The 12,475-nt window shown below is 38.8% G+C and overlaps 1 pseudogene; it reads right to left on the reverse strand.

Annotated features, from left to right (window-relative positions):
• Positions 1-403: 403 nt before the first annotated feature.
• On the reverse strand, positions 404-1,349 carry LOC129628453 (olfactory receptor 8H1-like; annotated as a pseudogene).
• Between the last annotated feature and the right edge of the window lie 11,126 nt (positions 1,350-12,475).

A 12,475-nucleotide genomic window follows, 5' to 3' on the forward strand; every position in this document is an offset into this window, starting at 1 on the left:
AATCACTCTGCTATATGCTTCTCTATAAAGTAAAGGAAATTATTTCTGAGATCAGTATCATTGTCCCCAAAACTGAATTCTGTTTCATCATAAAATTCAATGAAGTTGGAACATTGGAATATGTGACATAGTTTAAAAGCTGACAAGTATACTTGTTCATGTATGAAATCAGTTGCCCTTAAAAATGTGTATATTTAGACCACAGTTTGACATGCTTCATTGGTTTCCAATTATAATATAGTTTTATAAAGGTATATTCTTAGAAATATGAGAGATTATATTTAGTCAGGCAACACTGGTTCAACAGAATAAATAGATAAAAACTTATATTTGCTTCTGGAGAGACAGCAAGGAAATACACTGTAGGAATGAAAAAAATGAGCTTTGAAATTTAACATCACTGTTATTTTAGTTGTTTGGAGTCCTTTCTTTTCTGCATAACTCTATTGAGAGCACTTTTCACTTCCTTGTTTCTAAGACTGTATATAAGGGGATTCAGCATGGGGATGACAATAGTATAAAAAACAGAAGCCACTTGATCCTTTCCCAAGGAGTAGGACTTACTTGGTTTTAAGTAAGTGAAAATCAGTGCCATAGAAGGTGGTGACCGCCAGGAGATGGGAGGCACAAGTAGAGGCGGCTTTTTGCTTCCCTGAAGTGGAAGTGATTTTCAGAATAGTAGACAGGATGGCCAAATAAGACACAGATATTGTGATAAGGGACACCAGTAGGGTGGAACCGGCAGAAATGAATATGATGATTTCGATGTCATGTGTGTCAGTGCAGGACAGGGGTAAAATTGCCCTTCCCTCACAGTAAAAGTGATAAATTTCATTTGAGTTGCAGAAATGCAATCTACTCATGCATGGAACACTGACAGAGGTATCAATAAAACCAATCAAATAGGATCCAAAGATAAGAGAGCAGCAGCATCTGGTGGACATAACAGCTGGGTAATGCAGAGGGTTGCAGATGGCTGCATAGCGATCATAGGCCATGGAGGAGAGAAGAACACATTCAGTGGCGCCCAAGAAGACAAAGAAATACAACTGCATGAAGCAGTTCAGGTAAGAAATATACTTGCTGGAAGTCACTAAGTTGTCTAAGGTTTTAGGGGTGATGACACTTGAGTAACTGAGGTCAAGAAATGACAAGTGACTAAGGAAAAAATACATGGGTGTGTGAAGCTGGGGGTCCAGGTGGATTATCAGGATCATCCCCACATTCCCCAGCACAGTGATCAGGTATATCAGGAGAAAGAGGGTGAAGAGGACCAGCCGGATCTCTTCAGAATCTGTCAGTCCCATGAGGATGAAGTCAGACACTTGTGTGATATTCCTTCTACTCATAGTGTCCAAATGTTCCAAAATGTTGAGAAATCAGAATTGATACATAGCAAGAATTACTATGAATTTTGTTTCCAGAAATTGTGTTTCCAGAAACATCATGATATATTTAGCTTAGTTTAATGTTTCTAGAAAGTGATAATAATGAAGGATGTAGAGAGTAGGAAGAAAAAAATCTTAATTGATGGCCAAATGTAGAAATAGAGGTAAGTAAACATTTGGATATAATATAGTAAAAGCTAGTATATTGAATAATTAGAATGGCTGATGCTGCTTTAAATGATTCTCATTATTAATGCATTTAATTCTCATGAGGTTATACATAGGTAGTACCTTTTGTCCCATTCTTCATATGAGAAAAAGAGCACAGTGAATTTAAGTAACTGAACCTGAGTCAGACCTCAACCTGAGTTGGACCTGTAATTTTACCAAGCTAGATTGACCTCAGAAGGAATGCCAACAATACTATATTCTTATTAATATTGATTTCAGCAAACCTGTGAAAAAATGTTAGATATATATACACATATAATAAACAATGATAGAATGGTCTTAGTGCACCATGCACTGTTCTTGTTTCCTAATATACTTGATATGAAATATAAATTTCAACCTTAGTATACTTCAGTAGGTTATGTTAAAATTATAGAGCAAGTATTAATATTAATCTTCAAATATAGTGATATTTCAGAGAAGGCAATGGCACCCCACTCCAGTACTCTTGCCTGGAAGATCCCATGGACGGAGGAGCCTGGTGGGCTGCAGGCCATAGGTCGCGAAGAGTCGGACACAACTGAGCGACTTCACTTTCACTTTTCACTTTCCTGCATTGGAGAAGGAAATGGCAACCCACTCCAGTGTTCTTGCCTGGAGGATCCCAGGGACAGGGAAGCCTGGTGGGCTGCCGTCTATGGGGTCGCACAGAGTCAGACACGACTGAAGTATATTAGCAGTAGCAGCATAGTGATATTTTTCAAATTAATCACTCAAAATGTAATTTTGTCCATAATTTTATTTCTAAACATGCAAATTAATTGCAGACCCTGATTTCATCAACTCTGTATTTCTGATTCCACAAATTTTGGCATTTCTTAGAGAAAAGTTTAACTGATATCAGTGCACGTATTCTGAAAATATCTCCATTTTATTTGATTCTACCTAAAGTCTTCTAATTTTGAGAATAATACTCACTGGCAGCCAAGACTGGTGATAATAAACTTCTTCCAATGTTATCTATCTAGAAGTACGTCAACCTCAAATTTTGCTCACAAAAAAAAAAAAAAAGAAAGAAAGAAAACATGTCAGTTGACAATTTCTGTAATACACTTGTTTTCTTTGAGATAAGTTCTTTTTTCAGTTTTGGTGTAGTCATTTTGTTTTATTCTGAGGGAAAAATAAATCAGACTAGAAATTTTATTCAGTTCCTGATCAAATGTAAAATTTTCCAGGAAGTTATGCTTGAAAAGAAATTCAGGAATCGACTCTTCAGGTACATTAGCAAAGAGAAGGCTTTTCATCTCATCCTAATATTTCCAGAGTACTTCATATACTGGGAATTATTAATAATGAAACGTTTGCTCATCATCATGAATCAATTATCAAGAAAGATTTCTTTGCCTGTCTACAGGGACAAAAGTTCAAGGACCGAAAGCGGCTATGATAGGATTGGATTTGAGAAGCTAATTGTCTTTTCCCTTAGGCGCCACAAAATGAAAACCTAATGGTTTGGTCTACCTTTGTGATGCTCTAAATTTATGCCCAGGGTGGTAGAGAAACTATTTATAGAGAAATATCTACTCTATGACTGAAATCATCAGAGGCAGAATGATACATTTTGACAATAAAACTTTTATATTTAAATGTGTAATACTATTAAATGAGTAAATATGTTTGCTAAAAAAAAAAAACTAAAATATAACAAAATTCAAAGAATGATATGAAAACAATTCAAACCTGTTGTAACAATTTAATGAATTTCTCCCAATTATTTTTGTTGTGGAGTACTAATCTGTATACCTCCAGATTTGCATAAGCATTATCATACTGTATATTTAGTATCCACTCTCATTTTATAACTAAAAGCCACCTCAAAAACCATGATAAATGCAAAATATGAGGAGAAAGTTTTTCTTATTTAATATTTTTTAACATTGAAACTCATTTTGTTCATTCTAGTGTTTTTCCTGATTTCAAACTATTCTTATACCATTCATTGTGTCATGTCATTAGAGATTTTAAAAATCTCTTAATTTAATGATGGTATAGTTTCATTCCCTAATTCATTACTGTTTTAACTATGCAATATACATATTTATATATGCATATGGGCTTCCCTATTGTCTCAGATGGTAAAGAATATGTCTGCAATACTGAAGAATATGGTTTGATCCCTGGGGCGGGAAGATCCCCTGGAGAAGGAATTGGCTACCCTCTCCAGCATTCTTGCTTGGGAATTCAATGGACAGAGGAGTATTGAGGGCTATATTCCATGGTGTCACAAAAAGTCAGATGTGACTTAGTGCCTAAATTGTCACTTCCATATATATACAGATAGATTATATATATATATATATATTCATATGACATGTATATATTTCCTTTTTTTCCTTATACTAAAATGATAGAAAGTACACCAGGGATAAATACAAGGACATTTTGAAAAATATATATATGGACATTTAATCATAGCTCTGAACAAATAAAATATATTTCTACTTCTTATGCTTAACAAGAAAAGTGTGGCATGTTTTTCTCTTAGAAAGAGAATAGCGAGGCAATATTAAAACACAGAAATAAAAATTAGATACCTGATTTTCAGTCAGTCCAGGCGTTCAGTCATGTCTGACTCTTTGTGACCCCACAGACTGCAGCATGCCAGACTTTCCTGTCCATCACCAACTCCCAGAGGTTGCTCAAACTCATGTCCATCAAGTCAGTGATGCCATCCATTCATCTCATCCTCTGTCAGCCACTTCTCCTCCAGCCTTCAATCTTTCCCAGCATCAGGGTCTTTTCAAATGAGTCAGTTCTTTACATCAGGTGGCCAAAGTATTGGAGTTTCAACTTCAGCATCAGTCCTTCCAATGAATATTCAGGACTGGTTTCCTTTAGGATGGACTGGTTTGATTTCCTTGGGGTTCAAGGAACTCTCAAGAGTCTTCTCCAACATCACAGTTCAAAAGCATCAATTCTTCGATGCTCAGCTTTCTTTACAGTCTGATTTTGCTAGCATTGAATAAATGCAAAGTCTTGAAATTATCTACAGAACAAGGTATATTCAATACAAGTGAAAATAAAAATAATATATACAATTAGAACCACAGTAAATGTAAAGAAGTTTCAACAGTGAGGATGTTTCACACAATTATCAAAATTTGAGTATTGTAGTTATAGTGCATGGATGAAAATCCCTGGTCAAGAAAGAAAGGAAAGTATAATCAGTTTACTAATTTTCAATAATGATAATGAAATATCGTAAAGGCAAGTAATCTGACTCAGACATTGTGCTTAGAAGAAAAAAACTGATAAATTAATTTAAAAAAACTGATAAATTAATTTAAAAAGCTGTTAAATTAATAAAGGGAATGAGTAATGAGTTAAGACAGTATCAATAAATCCCTAAAATAATTCATAGTATGTTTCATCAGTTGTCACTTATAATACTTTGTAATGTAAAATATTTCATTGTAAAATGAAGTTTGCTGGTATCAGGCACTAGTTATACATATATGAGAAGAAAATTAAAAATTTAAACCAAATGTATATATGTGCACACCCAGGACCCTCCACATGAATTATCTTCAACTATCCCAAGACTAAAGATCAATTATCACTACAGGAAGTTTCTTTTTGATGTGTGATACATAAGAAGTCTTAAGCAGTTGACTCCAATGATCTAAAATCATATGAACAAGTACAGATCTACGCACACTGATTTCTGTATCCTAACCATTAAAGAAAAATATCATTTGAAAAGAAGTCCATTAATCCCTATGCCACTTTTAATATACCAGTAAGCAATGCTTTTGAGTAGGACATGACTGAGTGAATGGAGCTGAATGCTTTTGAAAGAATTCTAGATAGAATTTTCAACTGAACTAATGTTTTTTGAGTGCTAATATGCACAGGAATGTCGAAATTCCAAGGCAAGATATAAACACGAATAAAGTAGAATCACTGATCTTAATAAATTCATCACTTTGATTCTACAAGCCAAAAACAGCAAAGAAAATATTTACTTATTAAAATATTATAAATATTGCGTATGTGTTTGCTCCATGCTGTGGAGAGCAATAGTCAAACTATGACTAAACAGACTCATCTCTCAAAAAACTTAGAATCTTGTCTAAGAGAGAGAAATATAAGCACACATATTTTCTCCTAAAAGTACTTTATGGATTACCTTCAGTTCTTTTCAATAAATATTTAAATAGGGTTACTCAACTTTCATTACTTCTCAATGATTCATGCACAGTGAAGGCAGTAATGAGGATTTCATCTTTTCCAGGGGTCATTTTGTACCAATACTGGGGAGAGTACATTAAACAAGGTTTATGTTCAAGTCTCTTGTCAAGGAATAATAAAAGGAAAACCCAGTTTCTATTTTTAATAATATAGATTTAATGAAAAATTTCTGCCCAATCTGAAGGAATGAGAATCTCTAAATATACCCCAAATAGCCTCAGGAATATTTTACACCTAGTACTTTATGTTTATACACATACACACAAACATGCATATTGTTGTTGTTCAGATGCTAAGTCGTGTCCAACTCTTTGCAACCATGTGGATGGCAATAAAGCAGCTTCCCTGTCTTCACTGTCTCCTGGAGTTTGCTCAAACTCAAGTCCACTGAGTTGGTGGTGCCATCCAACCATCTCATCCTCTATCACCCCCATCTCTTGTCTTCAATCTTTCCCAGCATAAGGGTCTTTTCTAATGAGTTGGTTCATCACATCAGGTGGCCAAAATAGTGGAGCTTCACTTTCTGTATCAGTCCTTCCAATGAATATTCAGAGTTGATTTCCTTTAGGAGTCTCCTTGCTGCCAAGGGGACTCTTAAGAGTCTTTTCCAGCACACAGTTTGAAAACATCATCTCTTCAGTGCTCATAATTCTTTATGGTTCAACTCTCAATCTATGCATGACTACTGGAGAAACCATAGATTTAACTATATGGACATGTGTCCACGAAATGATGTCTCTGCTTTTTAATACACTGTCTATACTCTGGTTGCTCTTCAGATCATATAAATCTTTCACCTTTTAATATGCTAACTATGTTTGTCCTATATTTTCTTCCAAGTCTTAGCTTTTCTTCCATGGAACAAGTGTCTTTTAATTTCATAGCAGCTGTCATCATCCACAGTGATTGTGGAGCCCAAGAAAATAAAATCTGTTACTGTTTGCATTTTCCCCCATCTATTTGCCATGAAGTGATGGGACCAGATGCCATGATCTTAGTTTTCTGAATGTTGAGTTTTAAGCCAGGCTTCTCACTCTCCTCTTTCAACTTCATCAAGAGGATCTTAAGTTCCTCTTTGCTTTCTGCTTTTAGGGTAGTATCATCTCCATACCTGAAATTGTTGATGCTTCTCCTGGCAATCTTGATTCCAGCTTGTGCTTCATCCAGCAGTACCTTTCACATGATGTCCTCTGCATAGACGTTAAATAAGCAGGGGGAAATATATAACCTTTACATACTCCTTTCCCAAATTGAGCCAATCCATTGTTCCATGTTTGGTTGTAACCATTGCTTCTTGACCAGCATACAGGTTTCTCAGGAGGCAGGTAAAGTGTTCTGGTATTCCCATCTCTTGAAGAATTTTCCACAGTTTGTTGTGATCCATACAATCAAAAGTTTTAGCATAGTCAGTGAAGCAGTAGTAGATGTTTTTCTGGAATTCTCTTGCTTTTTTTCTGATACAATGGATATTGGCAATTTGATCTCTGGTTCCTCTGCCATTTCTAAATACAGCTTGTACATCTGGAAGTTCTTGGTTCACATACTATTGAAGTGTATCTTGAAGGATTTTGAGTATTACCTTGCTAGCATGTGAAATGAGAACAACTGTACTGTAGTTTGAACTTTCTTTGGCGTTGGAATGAAAACTGAACTTTTCCACTGCTGTGGCCACTGCTGAGTTTTCCAAATTTGCTGACATATTGAGTGCAACATTTTAACAGCATCATGTTTTAGGATTTTAAATGGCTTGGCTGGAATTCCATCACCTCCACTGCTTTGTTCATAGTGATGCTTCCTAAGGCCCACTAGACTTCACACTCCAGGATGTATGGCTCTAGGTGAGTGACTATGGCATTGTGGTTATCTTGGTCATCAAGAACTTTTTGTACAGTTCTTCTGTGGATTCTTGCCACATCTTCTTACTCTTTTACTTCTGTTTGGTCCTTTCTGTTTCTATGTATTGTGCCCATCTTTGCATGAAGTGTTTCCTTGTTATCTCTAATGTTTAAAAGTTATAAACTCTTTGCACTTAGAGAGGCACATTATAGTGATTAAGAAATAAAATTCTGCTGTTTTATATTGTACCTCACTGCATAACTTGGACAAACTCTGGGAGATGGTGAGGGACAGGGAAGCCTGATGTGCTGCAGTCTATGGAGTCACCAAGAGTTGATACGAATTGGCAGCTGAACAAAAACCACTGCATAAATGTATCCCTTTATCTTGATATCAAGGTAAAATCACAGTTTGTCAAATAGACTAGAAAAATTAAAAATGCCCATAAATATAAGAAGAGGTAATATGCTTTTACCAGCTGTGCAGCATTGAAGCAAGTAGCGAAGGGGAGATACTCCATACCCAAAATGAGGAGCAGCCATGATGAGAACCCCATGTCCAAGGTCAGAGAAACCCCAGAGAGACAAGAGGAGCTGGAGTGGCTGGGAGGAGATACCCCATATACAAGGAAAAAAGGAGAAGTCCCAACAAGACTGTAGGAGTGGTGAATTTGCATTAAGAATCAAATCCCACTCTGCTGGAGACTCCTGGACACCCACAGGCAAATCCAGTCCCACCAGAGACACTCGGAGGGCTCAAACAAACATCGTGAGCACCAGGACCCAGGGACCCCCCCAGAGACTGAGACAGAACTGTGTTTGAGCATCTACTGTGGAGGTACGGGTCAGCAGTGGACTGCTGCAGGGACAGGGGCTCTGGGTGCAGCAGACCTGGGTACGGCATAAGTCTTCTTGGAGGAGATCCCCATTAACCCCACAATAGAGCCACCAGAACTTACACAGGACTGGGAAATAGACTCTTGGAGGCACAAACAGAACCTTGTGCAACAAGACCCAGGAGAAAGGAGCAGTGACTCCACAAGAGACTGACCCAGACTTGCCTTTAGGTGTCTAGGAGTCTCCAGCAGAGTTGTGAGTCAGTGGTGGCCTGCTGCAGGGTTGGGGGCACTGAGTAGGGCAGTACATGCATGGGATCTTTTGAAGGTGAAGCCGTTCAGTCGTGTCTGATTCTTTGCGACCCCATGGACTGTAGCCTACCAGGCTTCTCCATCCATGGGATTCTCCAGGCAAGAATACTGGATTGGGTTACCATTTCCTTCTCCAGGGGATCTTCCTCACCCAGGGATTGAACCCAGGTCCCCCACATTGGAGGCAGAGGCTTTAAGCTCTGAGCCACCAGGGAAGGGGGATCTTTTGAAGGAGTTTGCCATTGTCTTCATTACCTCCTCCATAGTTTGGCCCCAGGTGAATAGCAGGGAAGGAACACAGCTACACCCATCAAAAAAAAAAAAATGGATTAAAGATTTACAGAGCATGGCCCAGCCCATCAGAACAACACCCAGTTTCCTCCTTAGTCAGTCTCTCCCATCAGGAAGCTTCCATAAGCCTCTTACCTTCTCCATCAGAGGGCAGACAGACTGAAAACTACAAGAAAAGAAAACTAACCAATCTAATGATGTAGACCACAACCTTGTCTAACTCAATGAAGCTATGAGCCATCCATGTAGGGCCACCCAAGATGAATGGGTCATGGTGGAGAGTCCTGACAAAATGTGGTCCACTGGAGAAGGGAATGGCAAACCGCTTTAGTATTCTGACCTTGAGAACTCCATGATCACTATAAAAAGGCAAAAAATTAGGACACTGAAAGGTGAACTCCCAAGGTTGGTAGGTGCCCAATATGCTACTGGAGATCAATGGAGAAATAACTCCAGAAAGAATGAAGAGACGGAACCAAAGCAAAAACAACACCCAGTTGGGCATGTGACTGATGATGAAAGCAAGGTCCAATGCTGTAAAGAGAAATATTGCATAGGAACCTGAAATGTTACATCCATGAATCAAGGTAAATTGCAAGTGGTCAAACAGGTAATAGCAAGAGTGAATGTGAAATGTTAGGAATAAGTGAAAAATGGACTGGAATGGGTGAATTTACTCAGATGACCATTATATCTACTGCTTTGGGCAAGAATCCCTTAGAAAGAATGGAGTAGCCATCATAGTCAACAAAAGAGTCCAAAACCCAGTCTCAAAAATGACAGAATGATCTCTGCTATTTCCAAGGCAAACCATTCAATATCATGGTAATCCAAGTCTATGCCCTGACCATTAATGCTGAAGAAACTGAAGTTGAATGGTTCTATGAAGAACTACAAGATCTTCTAGAACTAACACCCCAAAAAGAGATCCTTTTCATTGTAAGGGACTGGAATGCAAAAGTAGGAGCTCAAGAAACACCTGGAGTGACAGGCAAATTTAGCCTTGGAGTACAAAATGAAGCAGGGCAAAGGCTAATAGAGTTTTGCCAAAAGAATGTACTCTTCATAGCAAGCACCCTCTTCCAACAACACAAGAGAAGACTATACATGGACATCACCAGATGTTCAACAGCAAAATCAGATTGATTATATTCTTTGAAGCCAAAGTTGGACAGGCTCTATACATTCAGCAAAAACAAGACTAGGAGCTGACTGTGACTCATGTGATGAACTCCTTATTGCCAAATTCAGGCTTAAATTGAAGAAAGTAGGGAAAACCACTAGACCATTCAGGTATGACCTAAATCAAATCCCTTATGATTATATAGTGGAAGTGAGAAACAGATTTAAGGGGCTAGATCTGATAGACAGACTGCCTGAGAACTATGGGTGGAAGTTTTACAGAAGATATGGATCAACATTTTACATAACATTTTACAGAAGACCATCCCCAAGAAAAATAAATCCAAAACAAAACAAAACAAAACAACAACAACAAAAAACAAACAAACAAACAAAAAAACCAAAATGGCTTACAAATAGCTAAAGATGGTGGAGGAATAGGATGGGGAGACCAATTTCTCCCCTACAAATTCATCTAAGATCATTTGAACACTGAGCACATTCCACAAAACAACCTCTGAACACTGGTGGAGGACACCAGCCACCCAGAATGGCAGCCCATTGTCTTCAGAAGGAGGTAGGACAAAGTATAAAAGATAAAATGAGAGACAAAAGAGTTAGGGACAAAGACCCACCCAGGGAAGTGAGTCGTGAAAGAGGAGAAGTTTCCAAACAGCAGGAAACCCTCTCACTGGCAGTCTGTGGGGAGTTTTGGAATATCTGAGGGCAACATAACTGGGAGGGAAAAATAAATAAATAAAACCTGCAGAATATCTGCCTAACCACAACTCCCAGTGGAGAAGTAGCCCAGATGCTCATGTCTGCCACCAGCAAGTAGGGGCTGAACAAAGAGGCACGGGCTGCATGCTTAGGGTAAGGACCAGGCCTGAATGCCCTGAGGACAATCTGAAGGAGCTAACCTGAGATAGCAACTCAAACTGTGGGATTGCCAGAGAGAGAGAGGGAAAAAAAGGAAAAAGAGAGAGAGAGAGAGAGAGAGAGAGAGAGAGAACTTTCCCATGAAAAGCTCTAACTTGAGGCACAGCCTGTCCCACTCACAGAACAAAGGACTGAGCAATACCAGAGGAGAGCTAGCCAACTGCGGACTGGCCCATTCCCAGCTGGAGGCAGAGAGGCAGGCTGGCAACAGCCAGAGCCAGGATGCCAGGGGCAATCTTGGCCCCAGAGATCCTCCACCAAACTGTGAGCAGGCTCCCAGTTGCTAACCAAGTCTTCCTGGGATCCTGAATGGTTGACATCCACCAGGAGGGTTGCAGCCAGAGATCAGCTCCCCAGAGGAGACACATGACACACCTGAGAGAGAGCTCCAGCTGCACACGCAGGAAACAAGCGGCTGGGACCGGGGAGGTGATAAGATGAACCACCCACCTGGAGAGAGTGCTCGCCAAGCACCTAGGCACCTGAGCTGCTTGCACCTACCTGTGAAGGACACAAAATGCATGCCCACCTGAGTCTGTGCCTTTGTGGAGTATCCAAGAACCTAAACCTGAGCAGCTTAGTCCTGGGAAGTGCACACAACCCAGGGCCCGCTTTAGACAGTTCCCCTGAAAAGCAACCTGGAGCATGAGCAGTGTAGACTGGAAAAGCACACACGTCATGAGCGGGGGCCAACCCAGTGTGGCCCAGACACTGTGAGCACTCCCCACACATGCCAGTGATATTTGTACTCAATGTTCCTCCCTCCCCACAGCACAACTAAACAAGTGAACCTAAATAAGTGACCACCTTTGCACCCTTGTGTCAGGGTGGAAATTAGACACTGAAGAGACTTGCAAACAGAAGAAGCCAAAATAGGGGGATCTGCTTTGGAGGTGACAGGTGAAGCATATTAAAACCCTATAGTTGGCACCGCCTACACTGGAAGGGGGGCCTATAGACCTTGAGAATAAGTATAAGCTAGAACAAGGAATTATCTGAAACTGAACTGACCCCACACTGCCCACAACAGCTCAAGAGAAATTCCTAGATATATTTTACTATTATCATTTTTTTTAAATTTTAAGTCCTTTATTATTTCTTTAATTTTCATTTTTATAATCTATTACCTTATTTTTTTAAAGACCCTATTTTAAAGCAAATTCCATATATATTTTTAAGATTTTTTGTGATTTTGTTTGGTTTTTTAATATTGTATTTTTGAGAGTCTAGATTTACTCTACTATAGATTTTTTTTAAATTTTATTTTTAAACTTTACAATATTGTATTAGTTCTGCCATATATCGAAATTAATCCACCACAGGCATACAC

This window comes from Bubalus kerabau, chromosome 15, assembly GCF_029407905.1.
Source record: "Bubalus kerabau isolate K-KA32 ecotype Philippines breed swamp buffalo chromosome 15, PCC_UOA_SB_1v2, whole genome shotgun sequence".
Lineage (NCBI taxonomy): Eukaryota > Metazoa > Chordata > Mammalia > Artiodactyla > Bovidae > Bubalus > Bubalus kerabau.